We start from the raw sequence: 13,230 nt of genomic DNA, 5'->3' as shown, positions 1-13,230 counted from the left end.
GGGACTAACCCTCACTTCAATTGGCCCTTTGTAGCCCAATCCAGCCTGCATCAAAACAGCATCTCTGGCCTGCCAATTGCTAAGAGACAAAGCACGTGGTCACTAACGATCTCTTCATTCATAATACTGTTTAGTTGAGCAAAAGGGATCAAGGTAAAATCAATTTTGCATAAAAGTAAACTCTGACACAACATGTCATTTAACAGTGATAGTGATTGTTGTGGCAGTTTTGTTCTTTCCTCCACAATATACAAAATGACTCCTTTAGATCGTCATTTATCCGGTACAATTGTATCCTATGGCACAGAAAAGGCAAAGATATGTGGACAGGATGGGACTTGACACATATTAAAAAAACTGCACAAACTCAAATCTACCTATGTTATAACAGCAACCACTACTGCACAGAAAATACCAATTTATGTAAGTTAACATCAAGATGATGAAAGCAGTGCAGACTGAAAAACAGAAAAAACGCAGAGTAAGAAATGGCACCTTTGTCTCATATGAAAACTTGCACTTCACCATAGATTGTTCAGCTGATTTCAGAACAGAAGGGTCTTTTTAAAAGACCATTTAGATGTTAAGCTGTAATTCTATTCAAAACTGTAACTTGGCTGTATCTGCATATTTAGCAATTTCTGTGGCCACCACACCCATGTCATCTAAATTACGGTAATTAAAAACACAAGGAACTGAAAAGAAGGGGAATTGGTGGGTTTTATGTATTTATGATTTACCCACTATATGAAAGTAAATGAAATTTTTAATTTCATACTGGCTGTATACATTCAGCTGATTCATCTGACAGTCCAATTTATAATCACATTCACCTGAAGAATTTGGATTTCTGCCCTTTTGGTCCCAAATGACTTTGAAGAGAAACATGTACTGTATCATCTTAAATCAGCAGACTCTGGCTTGATCAGGCTAAGAATCTGCCTGAAATATAAATGTCTGGTATATCTGTATCGTCATGCAATTTATTCAAAACTGCTGCCCAGCTTAAGTGCAAGCTATTCTATTAAACCTTTTGAAACACATGTTTTGCAGGCATTTTTGTTCTAATAAACATCAGTGGTAATAGTAGCACAACTAAAATGTTCTTTTTTCCTAGCCCCCTGGTCGTGTTCAGTTTTTGGTATGGAGTAACAACATTCCTGTTCTGCTTAGCTTTTGATGGTTTGTAATTAGGGTCTGAAGCTGGCTTTACTCATTTGGAAATTTTGTTGTTCTGTTTTTAATTTGTTTTATTGTTTAAAATTCTTTTAATGTTTGTTTTGTATGCACAGCCTTGAAAGCTTTATGGCCAAATGCTGCGCCACAAATGTTTTAATTAATTAAGCAGTACTATGAACAAGTTCTTGAAAGACTTTCGGCATTTTTTTAAAGATTCACTGTTAATGGAATATCCTGCTTATTGGCTGGTTTATGGAACTGCCTTTAGTAAGGACGCTTCTGTTTCTTTTACTGCTTTCTGGCACAACATAGCCATTCAGACAAGCAAAAAACTGTAAGGAACATAAATTGTTCTGTAATCCTTAACTTTTTCTTCATCAGTAAATTATTGCCTTTGAACTTAGCTTTACATTATACTCTGCCAGTAGCAGCAATAAAAGCAACTGCAAAGCTGGTCTCCTTCCTTCTGTGGCATTTGATCAGGTTTTCATTTATGGCACTGTACATTATGACCAAATCGAATAATCCCAAGGGATCGCAGGACAGCGGGGAGGGGATCAAGCTTCCCTACTTTAGGCATGTGGTGGTTGAGCCCTCCTTGAAATTAATGGCAAAATTGGACTCTTGTGTAGTCAAGCAATTCCAGAAATATCAATCTTTAATCCACACAACAGAGTGAGCTCCCATCACTTGTCCCAGCTCCTGCCAACCTAGCAGTTCGAAAGCATGTAAAATGTGAGTAGATAAATAGGTACCACCACAGTGGGAAGGTAAACAGCATTCTGTGTCTAGTCGCAATGGCCACGTGACCATAGAAACTGTCTTCAGACAAACGCTGGCTCTATGGCTTGGAAACGGGGATGAGCACTGCCCCCTAGAGTCGGACACGACTGGACTAAATTGTCAAGGGGAACCTTTACCTTTGCCTAAAAACAAAGGCTGACATCCAACCTTGTTTTTGGATTGTGTACAAGGACCACACAGCCTTTTGCTTTTTTTTTTTCCAGGCTTGAGATATTTCCTCTTTAACAGTGGTTTCACTGAGCCACAGATGGGCTTTACCTCCTGATGCTAGGACATCGAGATGGGGGAGACAGAACTCACACCAGCTATTTGTATTCTTATGTGCTGCAGCTCCACTGAAAAGAAAAACCTACTAAAACATTGTGATTCAGAGCAATTTGTGAGTAACTTTGCTTTTATAGAGTATTCTGTGTACATGAAGGTGTTAGGAGAATGTAAACCGTTTTTACATTCACTTGACTGATCCAATTCTCTGTTGTTGTTGTTTTTATTTTATGAGATCTAATCTAGAAACTCACAGAAATTTTCTTCAAACTTCGTGTTGACTTAAGAACATAAGAACAGCCATGTTGAAACCTATGAGAAGTCCATAAGCAGGGATAAATTCAACGGCACCCTCCATCCTTTGTTCCCCAACAAGTGAGATACAGAGACATACTATCACTGATACTGGAGGAGATAATATATTTTTCTTGACTAGTAGCCATTAATGGCCCTGATCTCCATGGCTCTAAATCCATTTTCAAATTTTCTAAGCGGACAACTATCACTGTATCTTGTGACAGTTAATTCCAGTTCATGTGGTGGGTAAAAATGCACTGTACTTCCACCATTCAGCTTCAGCAGGTGAAGAAAAATAATAAAACCTTCTCCCTCTCTATTTTTCCATACATAATTTTGTACATTTTCATAGTTTCTCCCCTTATTGCCACCTTTCATGCTCCATGCTCTCATTATTTTGATTGCCTATACCACAACTGCTCTAGCTCTATAATACCCTTTTATTTGGTATAGCAACCAGTATTACAAATGTGGAATTGCATTATGAACTTGTATAAGGGCAGCATATGATACTGACATTGAAATATCCTTTAAAAATTATGCCCAGGATAACACTTCATTTTTTAAATAGCAGCCACTTAGTGGCTAGGTAAACATCAAGCTCTCTATGACTATTTGAAGATCCCTTTTTTGGTGAGTTGCTATAATCTCAGATCCTTCAAGTATGCATGAAAAGCAGGAGAGTTTGCCCCATTACACTTGTTTATACTTTTGCCATTTTAATGCCCGTTTTCCTAGCCAGGGCTCACTGAAAAAGACAATAATGGCTGGAAAAGCTGAAGGTAGTAGGACAAGGGGAAGGCTGAACATGAGATGGATCTCCTTAATAAAGAAAGTCATGGCTTTGATTTGCCAGAAATTAGCAGGCTTGTCTGAGAGGTTAGTACTGTAATTCATAAGGCCACCATAAGTCAGAAGCAACTTGGCAGCAATCAAGAACACAAACATTCCCAATTAGTAGAGTTCTTTCTGAATATCTTCATAATCCATTTTCATTATTGCCCCACATGATTTAGTGTCATGTGCCAAATGTGGCCACCACATTACCCAACAGCAACTCCAGGTCTTACTTGAGTAAGAGATTCTCTACACCTTAAGCGTAGTGGATATACATGCTACAAAAATTTTTTAAGAATATTTGGTTGGCATTCCTATTTATTCTAACATATTTCACATATTTTGCTGATAAAGTATCATCCTAGGGGACATAATTATTTAGGAGATTTATTGCAGGGGACAGGAGTGGCCCACTGCACGTTGTTGGACTGCAACTACCAGCAGTAGTTTCCATTTTGTATGAGCTGAGGCTGATGGGAGTTTTAGTCCAACAATACTGGGAGGTCTGCCATGTATTCATTCCTGCCATTAAGCCATCTTAGCCTTCACTTAACAGAATCTTATATATTCCTCTCTTTGCTTGATAGATTAGTACTATACTTTAATCAGCTTGATTCAGTTGTATTGTGGTAGTTTAAGAAAATTAAACAGAACATAAAACATGTATTATGTATTTAGACCATTAAATCAGCAGGTATAAGAACACATCTGCAGGAAGGCAAAGTCATAATGATCTGCCTGCCAACCTTGAACTTCCCCCCTAAAAATAGTTCCAGGATGTTTGATGCTTCCTTCTTCTCTTTTTTAAAAAATGGAGTATCTCTAAATATAAAACTACAAGTCCTGAGATCTTTATTCATCCCATTATTCAATCTAATGATTTATACAAATGACTTATAGATGGTTTTTTGAAGCTAAATAGTTTTTGAAAGCTTTCTGTTTTGATAGGGAGAATTAATTAGGAAAGAGACAAAACTGAAAAATGTTAATAATCTTTACGTTTTGCTAGCTCAGAGTGGCTTAAAAATACCTCAGAATGATATCTAAAGTTCTATGTAATCTAATACAGGGCCGAGTTGACTAAATAGAATTTTTAAAAGACAGTCAAATTCTCCAGAAATTTGTGGAGAATTACCACTTGCTTTTCATTTTACAAAGATGAACTGCAGTTGTTTAAATCACAGATATGAAAGTAGCATTGATTGTCAGCAAAGCCCATCTCCGTAGATGTGGTATATATCTGCTCTCTGTTTACTAGTGTGCCAAAGCAGATACTGTTGCCAAAATACAAGCACAGTAGCAATATGGCCCCAATTGAAATTTTAGATCTACTACTAAACCAACCACTTTCTCCCATATTGGGAACTGCTCCTTTGCCTCATTATATCACTTGGACCTGGACATTTTGGTTAGTTTGGAACAATAAATGAAACAGGTTCTAGTCTGGAACACTCCACTATTTTGACATCACTGGATTCTTTCTTTGTCATAATTCTATATTTCACAGGAAAAGCATGCCTTTGACTCAGAACTTGGAAAGGCTTTTTTTTTTGGACTCTCTCTCAGATGTAGTCTGTGCTGGCTTGGGGATTCTGGATGTTGTAGCACAAAGAAGTAATTTTTACAAGTTCTGTACTGACTACCACCCCTTGTTTGCTTTGACCTTAAATAACTGTTGGACTGTGTGATGGAGAGACATTTTGTTTTCTGTAATTACACCTTCTAGAACATTAGAGAAAATATCTTGGTCCCACTGGAGTCAAGGGAAACCTTTTTTTTTAGTGGTACATATTCTATTTTTATCTGTCTATTTTTCCAAGGAATCCAGGGTGGCACACACGGCTCCCCCATCCCTCCAAATTTTATCCTCTACTTCATCCATTTGTATTTTTTAAAATAGCCAAATATTCTTATTTCTGAATTAAAAATACTCTCTCAAAAAGCCACACAATATCTATAAATGTAACACTGTTATTTTTATCCACTATGGAAGGAAACACCAGCTTTGAAGGTCCCATAATCTGTGTCTAGACAAAGATGGTCAGATCAGATGTTCAAAATTTCAAAAAAGGAAAAGAGTGGGCGGCTGAGGAGGCAACTATATGATGACAATTTTGGGTCACATGCTTTTGAAGGATTATGTATCTTTGGTCATTTTCTCTTAGTTGTGACATTCTCTTTCTTTGGATAAGAAGAGACAACCAATCACAAATGTCAAATCTGCTTCTTTCATGAACAAATGCCACCTCCTGATGTGATACCAACAGTGTACCTCAGCTGTATCAATCCTATACTAGATTAACAGAACCAGTTCTTCTTTTTTGTTATTTGATTCATCAAGACAGAATGAATAACACTTAGAGATTTTGTACATTTACCAGTTGATAACCTATTCACTCTATTTGCACTCTGTTTTCAGCACGTTTCCTGACACTGTCAGTTATAGTCACATTTACTCATCACCTCACGCCTGTGAATAAGGAATCACTGCCTGGCAAGATGGCTGTGCTGTTCCACAGGCTACCTACAGCTACAGAATCATTCTGCTGGGAAGACCTGGAACCATCTGAACCAGAGATGTTATCCTAACATTTGTGCCAGCAGATCCCTACTGAAGCCAAAGGTCCTTCACTGGTGCATATCTTTTCATTTCGCTTTATGAGAACGTATATTATCAAGCCAATATAGGTGGCTAATCTTCTTTCTATACTGTATTTACTGAAACTATTATGTAGTGATTTTTTTTCTTCTATAAACATGCAACTAAGAATATAAGCTTAGCAACCAGCCTGTAATTAAAATATTGAATTGCCAACATAAATTCGGCATTCAAAATCAATATAAATCCAAAGTCCAGCGATTCCGGACAGAATTGTATTAATTTAATAAACAGAAAACATTGTGTCAATCTTATAGCTATGGTACATTAGAACAACCCACTTGCACAGAGATAAGCCACACCAGGCAATGCATGTAAATGCTGAAAAGAAAATATATTATTGTAATCATTGCTAATGTTTACATTGCATTATGCATTTTGGTATTTATACCTTGACCTTCTGTCATGGTGGAATATAAGGACTTTGCTACCTTGGCATTGATGAGACTCAAACTTGTTTTGGTTCAGCAAAATGGTTGTACTGTGTTCGCCCCTACTACATCCTAAGATCATTGATAGATGCTTTGCTTTGCAGATATGACCTGTGCTTTATAAGCTCAGATAAATATATAGATATCGATCCTACAGTAAAAATTACTTTGATTGCTTTACTGAATCAGACACCCACCTTTTTTTAACTTTTTTTACTTTGATGTTAGCAAACGTTATTTGTTTTAATTTTGAAACCACCATGGAATGCAAGCACTGTACAGTTTTAATGTCCTTTCCAGCTTTAATTACGAATTAAAGATTCCCTTGTTTTACAAGTGCTGGAAACCAGCCTGCCATTTTCTTCTCACAAACCAAACCACAAAAAGTGACTAGATTTAGAAACAGTTCAGACTTATATTATTTATGCCAGCAGTCCACAAAACCACTGAGGCTAGGCGGAAAAACCTTGCCAAGTACATAAGTTTGTTTAGCTGCACAAAAAACATCTGTGGAAGGTGAATGTAATAACCCTGTATGTTATTAGAAAATAATAAGGTAACACTCCACATTAAATGCTGAGAGTCAGCAGTGCACTCCTGCTGTTTTATACTCCCATGGTTGTGCAGAGCAGCTCAAATAAATTTGGTTTTCCAGTCTTGTACAGATGGACCAGCTTATGCCTGGAACTGTTGGAACTGTTTTCCCTCTCCCATACTCAAACGGGAAAGGCTAAGGGCCTCTGCAAAGGCCAGCCTTCTAGAATCTAAATTTCTGCCATTTAAAACTTGTGAAATGAGCACTGCCAATCTATTTTGATAAGGGACATCTCAGAGAGCCTATTAATTTCTTAGTCCCACTCCACAAAAAAATAAACCAAAGCATAAATCAGTTACCACATGCCTTTACGGCACAAGTGCTCCACACCTGAGACGCTTGAACAACTTCACCAAAAAGTCTAATCATTCATTGGTGTTGTTCACACAAAGTAGATCTGGGTTAGAAAAAGAAGGAAGTCCTTTCTTTGTTCTTACCATTTGTTTTTGAATTGACATGCTGCTGTCCAGAGCTAAAACTCTGAAGATCTTCATAACTCTTATTCCCATTTTGGGGAAAGGGGAGAAGCAGAAGAATATGATCTAAAGAAACTCAGTTAAATGAACTTAAAATAAGAGAATATTTTTTAAAACAGCCACTATACAAATAAATCAAACAGCCAACAGGAACATAACGCTTCAGACTCAGTGTTTAGAGCAGACCAACTACTTCTAACTAGATCTCACTGGATCTCAAAAGAAACTACATTCCCTCATACAGAATAGGGAACTGTTATTCCTGCTTAATCAGAAAGTTCTGCTTATTGCGTGATGTTATTCTTAAATCTTCCCATATATGATTCTGGTGTGGTGCTCAAAGTTTCTCTAAAGGAAACACCTTCAAGGATCAGACATGTTGCAATTAATCCTACTCCTTCCTAAACAGGACCAGTACAGAATCACAACGTTCACCCCATAATTGTCACATCGCATTGCCCACTTAGGTAACAGACTCAAGTCCAGTATTTATTTATTTATTTTTTATTTATTGGACTTATATACCGCCCCATAGTGCTACAAGCACTCTCCGGGCGGTTTACAATTTAATTATACAGGCTACACATTGCCCCCCCCCCAGCAAGCTGGGTACTCATTTTACCAACCTCGGAAGGATGGAAGGCTGAGTCAACCTTGAGCCGCCTACCTGGGATTTGAACCCCAGGTCGTGAGCACAGTTTTAGCTGCAGTACAGCGTTTTAACCACTGCGCCACGAGGCTCACAGTAGATATGTGAAACTTTCAGAAAATGGCAGGATTGTGAGTTAGAGCTGCAGCCTCAGTTAACAATACCTTCAACAAACAAGGTTGAAAAAAAAAACGGAAAAGGAAAACTGCCAATTTTTCCATGTAGGAGATTATGGAAGCCTGCTATTAGCTATATGGTAGCTAAAGTAATTGTATAAGTGTTGTATAAGGCTGCAAAAAAAGAGTGCAGCCATTACAACACTCATCCGAAACTACAGATCTGAGGTCCAGTTTTCCATAATGATTTGCTTGCTACTTTTGCCCACAATCAAGAGATTTACTTTGTGCCAGGGATCAGTTCCTGACCCTTTCTTCAATATCAAAGTTTTTCCAATCAGTATAAAATGAAAATGGTAAAGAAAGCGGGAAAGAAAGCATGCTCTTTCTAGTCAAGGTCTATTTTATATTTTAAAATAATCTGCTACTGCAGATTATGATTCTTATATTGCAAGTTGTTGGAGAAAAAGAAGTTGCTGTAGATGAGAATTCACTACTGCCAGTATCACAAATGAGAGCTAGGACTGAAACTGATCTAGATTCACAGACATAAATCCACATACAAACTATTCCTCAAATTCCAATAAAAATCAGTTTGTTTTGATTACTAATCCAGGATCCTTCCTAGTCTCAGCCCAATCCAGTGACCAATTTAGAGTTAAACTAGCCAAAACTAGCACATTTTGGAAAGGATGCTGCTTTGAAGAGTAAAAGACATTGGTCGTATCGTAATATGTAATTGTCTTCAAATGAGCATCTTGCATTTTTTGTGATTGATCACTTCAAGATAAATATGGCTTAATTTGAAAGTCTCATTGGTGAGTAAAGTATGTCTGAAAAGATCTGTTATGAAAGTGAAGATATGTTAAATAGCAGAAGCATCAAATTCATTTTAACATCTAGTTTTACCCTCAATCCAGCAGTATAGTGCTTTACTGAGTTCAGCACAGAAGCACTGTAGCTTTAAATATTTTTAAATAAATAAATAAAATACATTTTCCACACAAAGTAGGATCTGTGAAGTGTGGTGGTGTATAAATTCAGCTCCTGCTGCTTCCTCAAATTTCACAAATCAGAATACGGTCATGACTATAACATCTGACTTTGGGACCAGAAATATTGAGTGTTGAAAAGTAGGGATTGTGCTCATTCAGTTGGACTCTAACTCCCTACTTTTTTTTCACTTGAAGAAAGATCTGTCTTTGAGGCTGCATGTCATTCCCTGACCTTGTTTCTGTTGTTAGTATACCGCTCCATAAGATGAACCTGCCTATAAGACACACGTAATTTTAGAGGGAGGAAAATAGGGGGAAAAAACTTCTGTCACGCCTGGCTGTCTGGGCGGCGCTGCGGTGTCTCCCCCATGGCCTGGGTGGTGGTGGGAACCATCGCACAAGTAGTAATCGTGGGCTCCCTGCTCTCATTTATCGTTACCTGGTTCTCCCCCCCCCATGCCCTTATTTTTGGGGGAGTGCAGAAGAGACATCTCAGCCAGTCCCTGATGGGCGTCCTGAGAAAAAGAAGAGAGAAAGAGAGAGGGGGGAAGGAGGCAGGAAAGGGAGAGGAAAGAAGGGGGAAGTGTGAAGAGGAGGAGCCACCGGCACTGTGTGAGCGAAGGAAGGGCTGGCAGAGCGAAAAGCAAGGCGAGGGCGAGAAGAAAGCTGAGACAATCAGAAAAGAGGAAAGCTACGGAGGGGAGGAGGAGGAAGAGGAGAAGGAGCTTGTTGCGTTCCCCCATTTCAAGTCTCCCCTCACATCGCATTCCGCTGGTGGCAGCAGCAGTGGTGCCAGTTGTGGCAGGCACCCCTCTGTTGTTCTGGTACTGGCCTATTTGAGGGGGACGCGGAGAGATGAGAGAAGCCCAGAGTGGGGGGATGAGAGATGGCGGCATGGGCTTTGGGGGGTCTGCACCATTTTTTACAGTATTCGCTCCACAACACGCACACACTTTTCCCTCCCCTTTTTTTGTGGGGGGTACATCTTATGGAGTGAAAAATAGGGTATATATTTTTTAAAAAGCTGCCATGGTCCTTCGTGGGAAATGTACTGTATTTTTCTGTGTATAAAATGACACTTTTTCCTAAAATAGAGAAAAAAATGAGGGCTGTTTTATACATGGAAGGCAGCAGGAGGAGGTGGAGACTCAGGCAAAAAAGCAGCCGGGCTCGGCCGCCTCTCGTGGCTGCCCATTGACTGCTGCTGCCGCTGCCCGATTGCCCCTTCCAGCAATCGTCTCCTTGTGATAGGGTGGCGGCAGTGGCAGTCAATGGGCAGCCGTGAGAGGCAGCTGAGCCCGGCTGCTTCTTTGCCTCAGTCTCCACCTCCTGCTGCTGCTGCCTTCACCACTGGTTGTGGGCTCAATGATTATGCAGCCCTTTGATCCCTGCTTTTCCCTTCCCTCCCTTCCCCGGGTTTAGGAAGTGACAGGGAAAGCAGTGATCAAATTTGGGGTTAGAAAAGAGGGGGTCGTCTTATACATCGGGTCATCTTATAAATGGAAAAATACAGTAGTTCTTTCAGAGACACCCTCTATAGAGCCTAATGGGCAACAAGACTATGTCACCCAGGAAGGATTGTGGCAGCTTCCCCCACCCCCTTTTTGAACATTAACAACAAGAAGTAAGGCTGAAGAAGACCATGCAGCCCCAGAGATAAGCCCGTCTCCATGTAACCAAAATGTAGGTGCCCTTGGACCTGCGCTTGTGGGCTGAAACTCGCAGAATTCTGACTAGGAAATTCTCAGATCATTCTAGAAATTATTCACAAAAACAAACAAACCAAAAAAACCCCAACAAAAACAGCACACCCTTAGTGATGACATCACTAACAAAAATTGAAGACTTTCTGGAACTCTTTTTCCCAACATAGCATTTTTTAATTTAAATATAAAAATAAAAGTAAAACAATTACTGTACTTATTAAAAACAAAAAAAAAAGTAAACGGATATTGATGTCCCAGGGCACAAGCATATTCTGAAAGGGAAGTTGAAAATACCATGTAGAGTCCACCAACAGTACTAGAAGGACAAAGCTTGGGAGAGAAGAAGCAAGACCACAGCATTGTGAGGAAACCAGGAAAGAAATGAAAAATGAAAGAAATGAAAGTCGGTGAAATGTCAGGTAAAAAACTAACATAGCAGAGTAAACAGAGTACTGGAATAAGGGAAGAAAAATGACAAAAAGGCAATTCAAACCTTTTGAAATCAAATAGAAATTTCAGACAACTTAAAGAGTCCTTGAGAAAATGCCGCAGATGTGCCAACCCCTGCAAATACTCTGTTGAAGGACAAAATATGATCTCAGTGAGCAAATTTTTCCAGAGCTGCAAACTATTCCAGAAGACATGGAAAGGGCACACCGGGCCCTACTGGTAAAAATTTCAGAGGGTGCCAAACCCGGGGACATACCGTAATTGTCTGACTTGTACAAATGTTTACAAAAGGCACAGTCTGGACACAATAAAAACAAATGGGTCAACTGTACTATAATGAAGAAAAGCGTTCCCAAACTTATATTCAGACAGCCTGGGAAAATGTTCTAAATACTTTACAGATGTAACTATTTAGTTAACCATATTTAAACGTAAGGGCCAATAACACAGTTGGAACAACACAGTAAATACTCACCGGACAGTGAAGGTATTACTTGTGTTCCCAAACCTCAATTGAGAGACTGAAGAACCCACCCAAAGTAATGATGAAAGGATGGAGAAGGCCTGCATGGAATTTCTGGAAATACATATTTATTTAGCTGCTACTGAAGATCATGGCCTTCCCAGACAGGCTGTCAATATAAAATACTGTACTAATTTGAATTCAATACATTATAAAAACACCTGGAATCTATATAATTGAAAGTTTATGATACTTTATCATACTTAAATTTATGAAAGTTAAAATGTCACACAATACAATTCAAAACTGCAGGAGGAGGAGGAGGAGGAGGAACAGAAGCAATTATAATATTGCATTATCGAAGGCTTTCACGGCCGGGATCCAATGATTGTTGTAGGTTTTTTGGGCTGTTTGGCCGTGTTCTGGAGGTTTTTCTTCCCAACTTTTCGCCAGTCTCTGTGGCCAGCATCTTCAGAGGACAGGGGTTAGAACTCTGTCTGTGTTCTGCTGTAGTGTGTGGGATAGCTGAGTATCTGTAAGCAATGGGATCAGCTTTTTGTCCTTTTCAGGAGATTGGGTGATTATGGTGATCAGAGTGTTGTTTGTTATGGGTGTATTGTTGTGATAAGGGGTAGATGATCTGTCACTGTGATTGATAGGTGTCATTAGCTAAATGAAAAACCTTCTACAACAATTATAAAACCTTCTACAACAATTAAAATATTGCTTTGCCAGAGACTCATAAATATATCGAAACACTGATATTGTCATGCAAACAAGAAAAAATTAATATGGACGCAAATGTTTAAAATTCAAGTTGTTCTTTAAACACCCTAGGGAAATTTAACTTTTATATGTGAGAAACACAGACGCCCTCAACTTACATTATTTATATAGCCTCCTGAACAATTGTGTAACTCTAAAGAAATACATTTGATGGCCTCTCCAGATCCCCTCCTTACTCATTAGTAAACCAGGTAAACATACTTGCAAGTACACCAGGTAAACCTTGCTGATGAATAAACCAGGTAAACTTTCACATGATTAAACCAGCAATCCAAAGACTTGTGTGGACCCTTCTCAAAGAAAAATAAACATCTGCTACGTGAACAGAAGGATTGTTCAAATGAGAGATAAAATAGATTGCACTGAAGATAAGAACCTATTAAATGTAACCAAGCCTCTCCAAATTTCCCCATCCATACAGGTCACATCCTGATTCCTCAGGAAGTATGACAGCAGGTCCCAACAGCCCTCCAGCTTCTGCTTTCAATAGAGAGTATTCCCTTCTGTTCCTCCCAAGGGTTTT

General features: G+C 39.0%; 1 long non-coding RNA gene across 1 annotated transcript; it reads left to right on the top strand.

Moving 5' to 3' along the window:
- The first annotated feature begins 2,186 nt into the window (after positions 1 to 2,186).
- Positions 2,187 to 6,289, top strand: LOC144585854 (uncharacterized). The gene is made up of 2 exons (XR_013540443.1): positions 2,187 to 2,362; positions 5,801 to 6,289. It is a non-coding gene; the product is annotated as an uncharacterized LOC144585854 (long non-coding RNA).
- Positions 6,290 to 13,230: the final 6,941 nt, after the last annotated feature.

This window comes from Pogona vitticeps, chromosome 1 (assembly GCF_051106095.1).
Source record: "Pogona vitticeps strain Pit_001003342236 chromosome 1, PviZW2.1, whole genome shotgun sequence".
Classification (NCBI taxonomy): domain Eukaryota; kingdom Metazoa; phylum Chordata; class Lepidosauria; order Squamata; family Agamidae; genus Pogona; species Pogona vitticeps.
The sequence above is the reverse complement of the archived record's forward strand: the minus strand, read 5'-3'. Positions and strand labels throughout refer to the sequence as shown.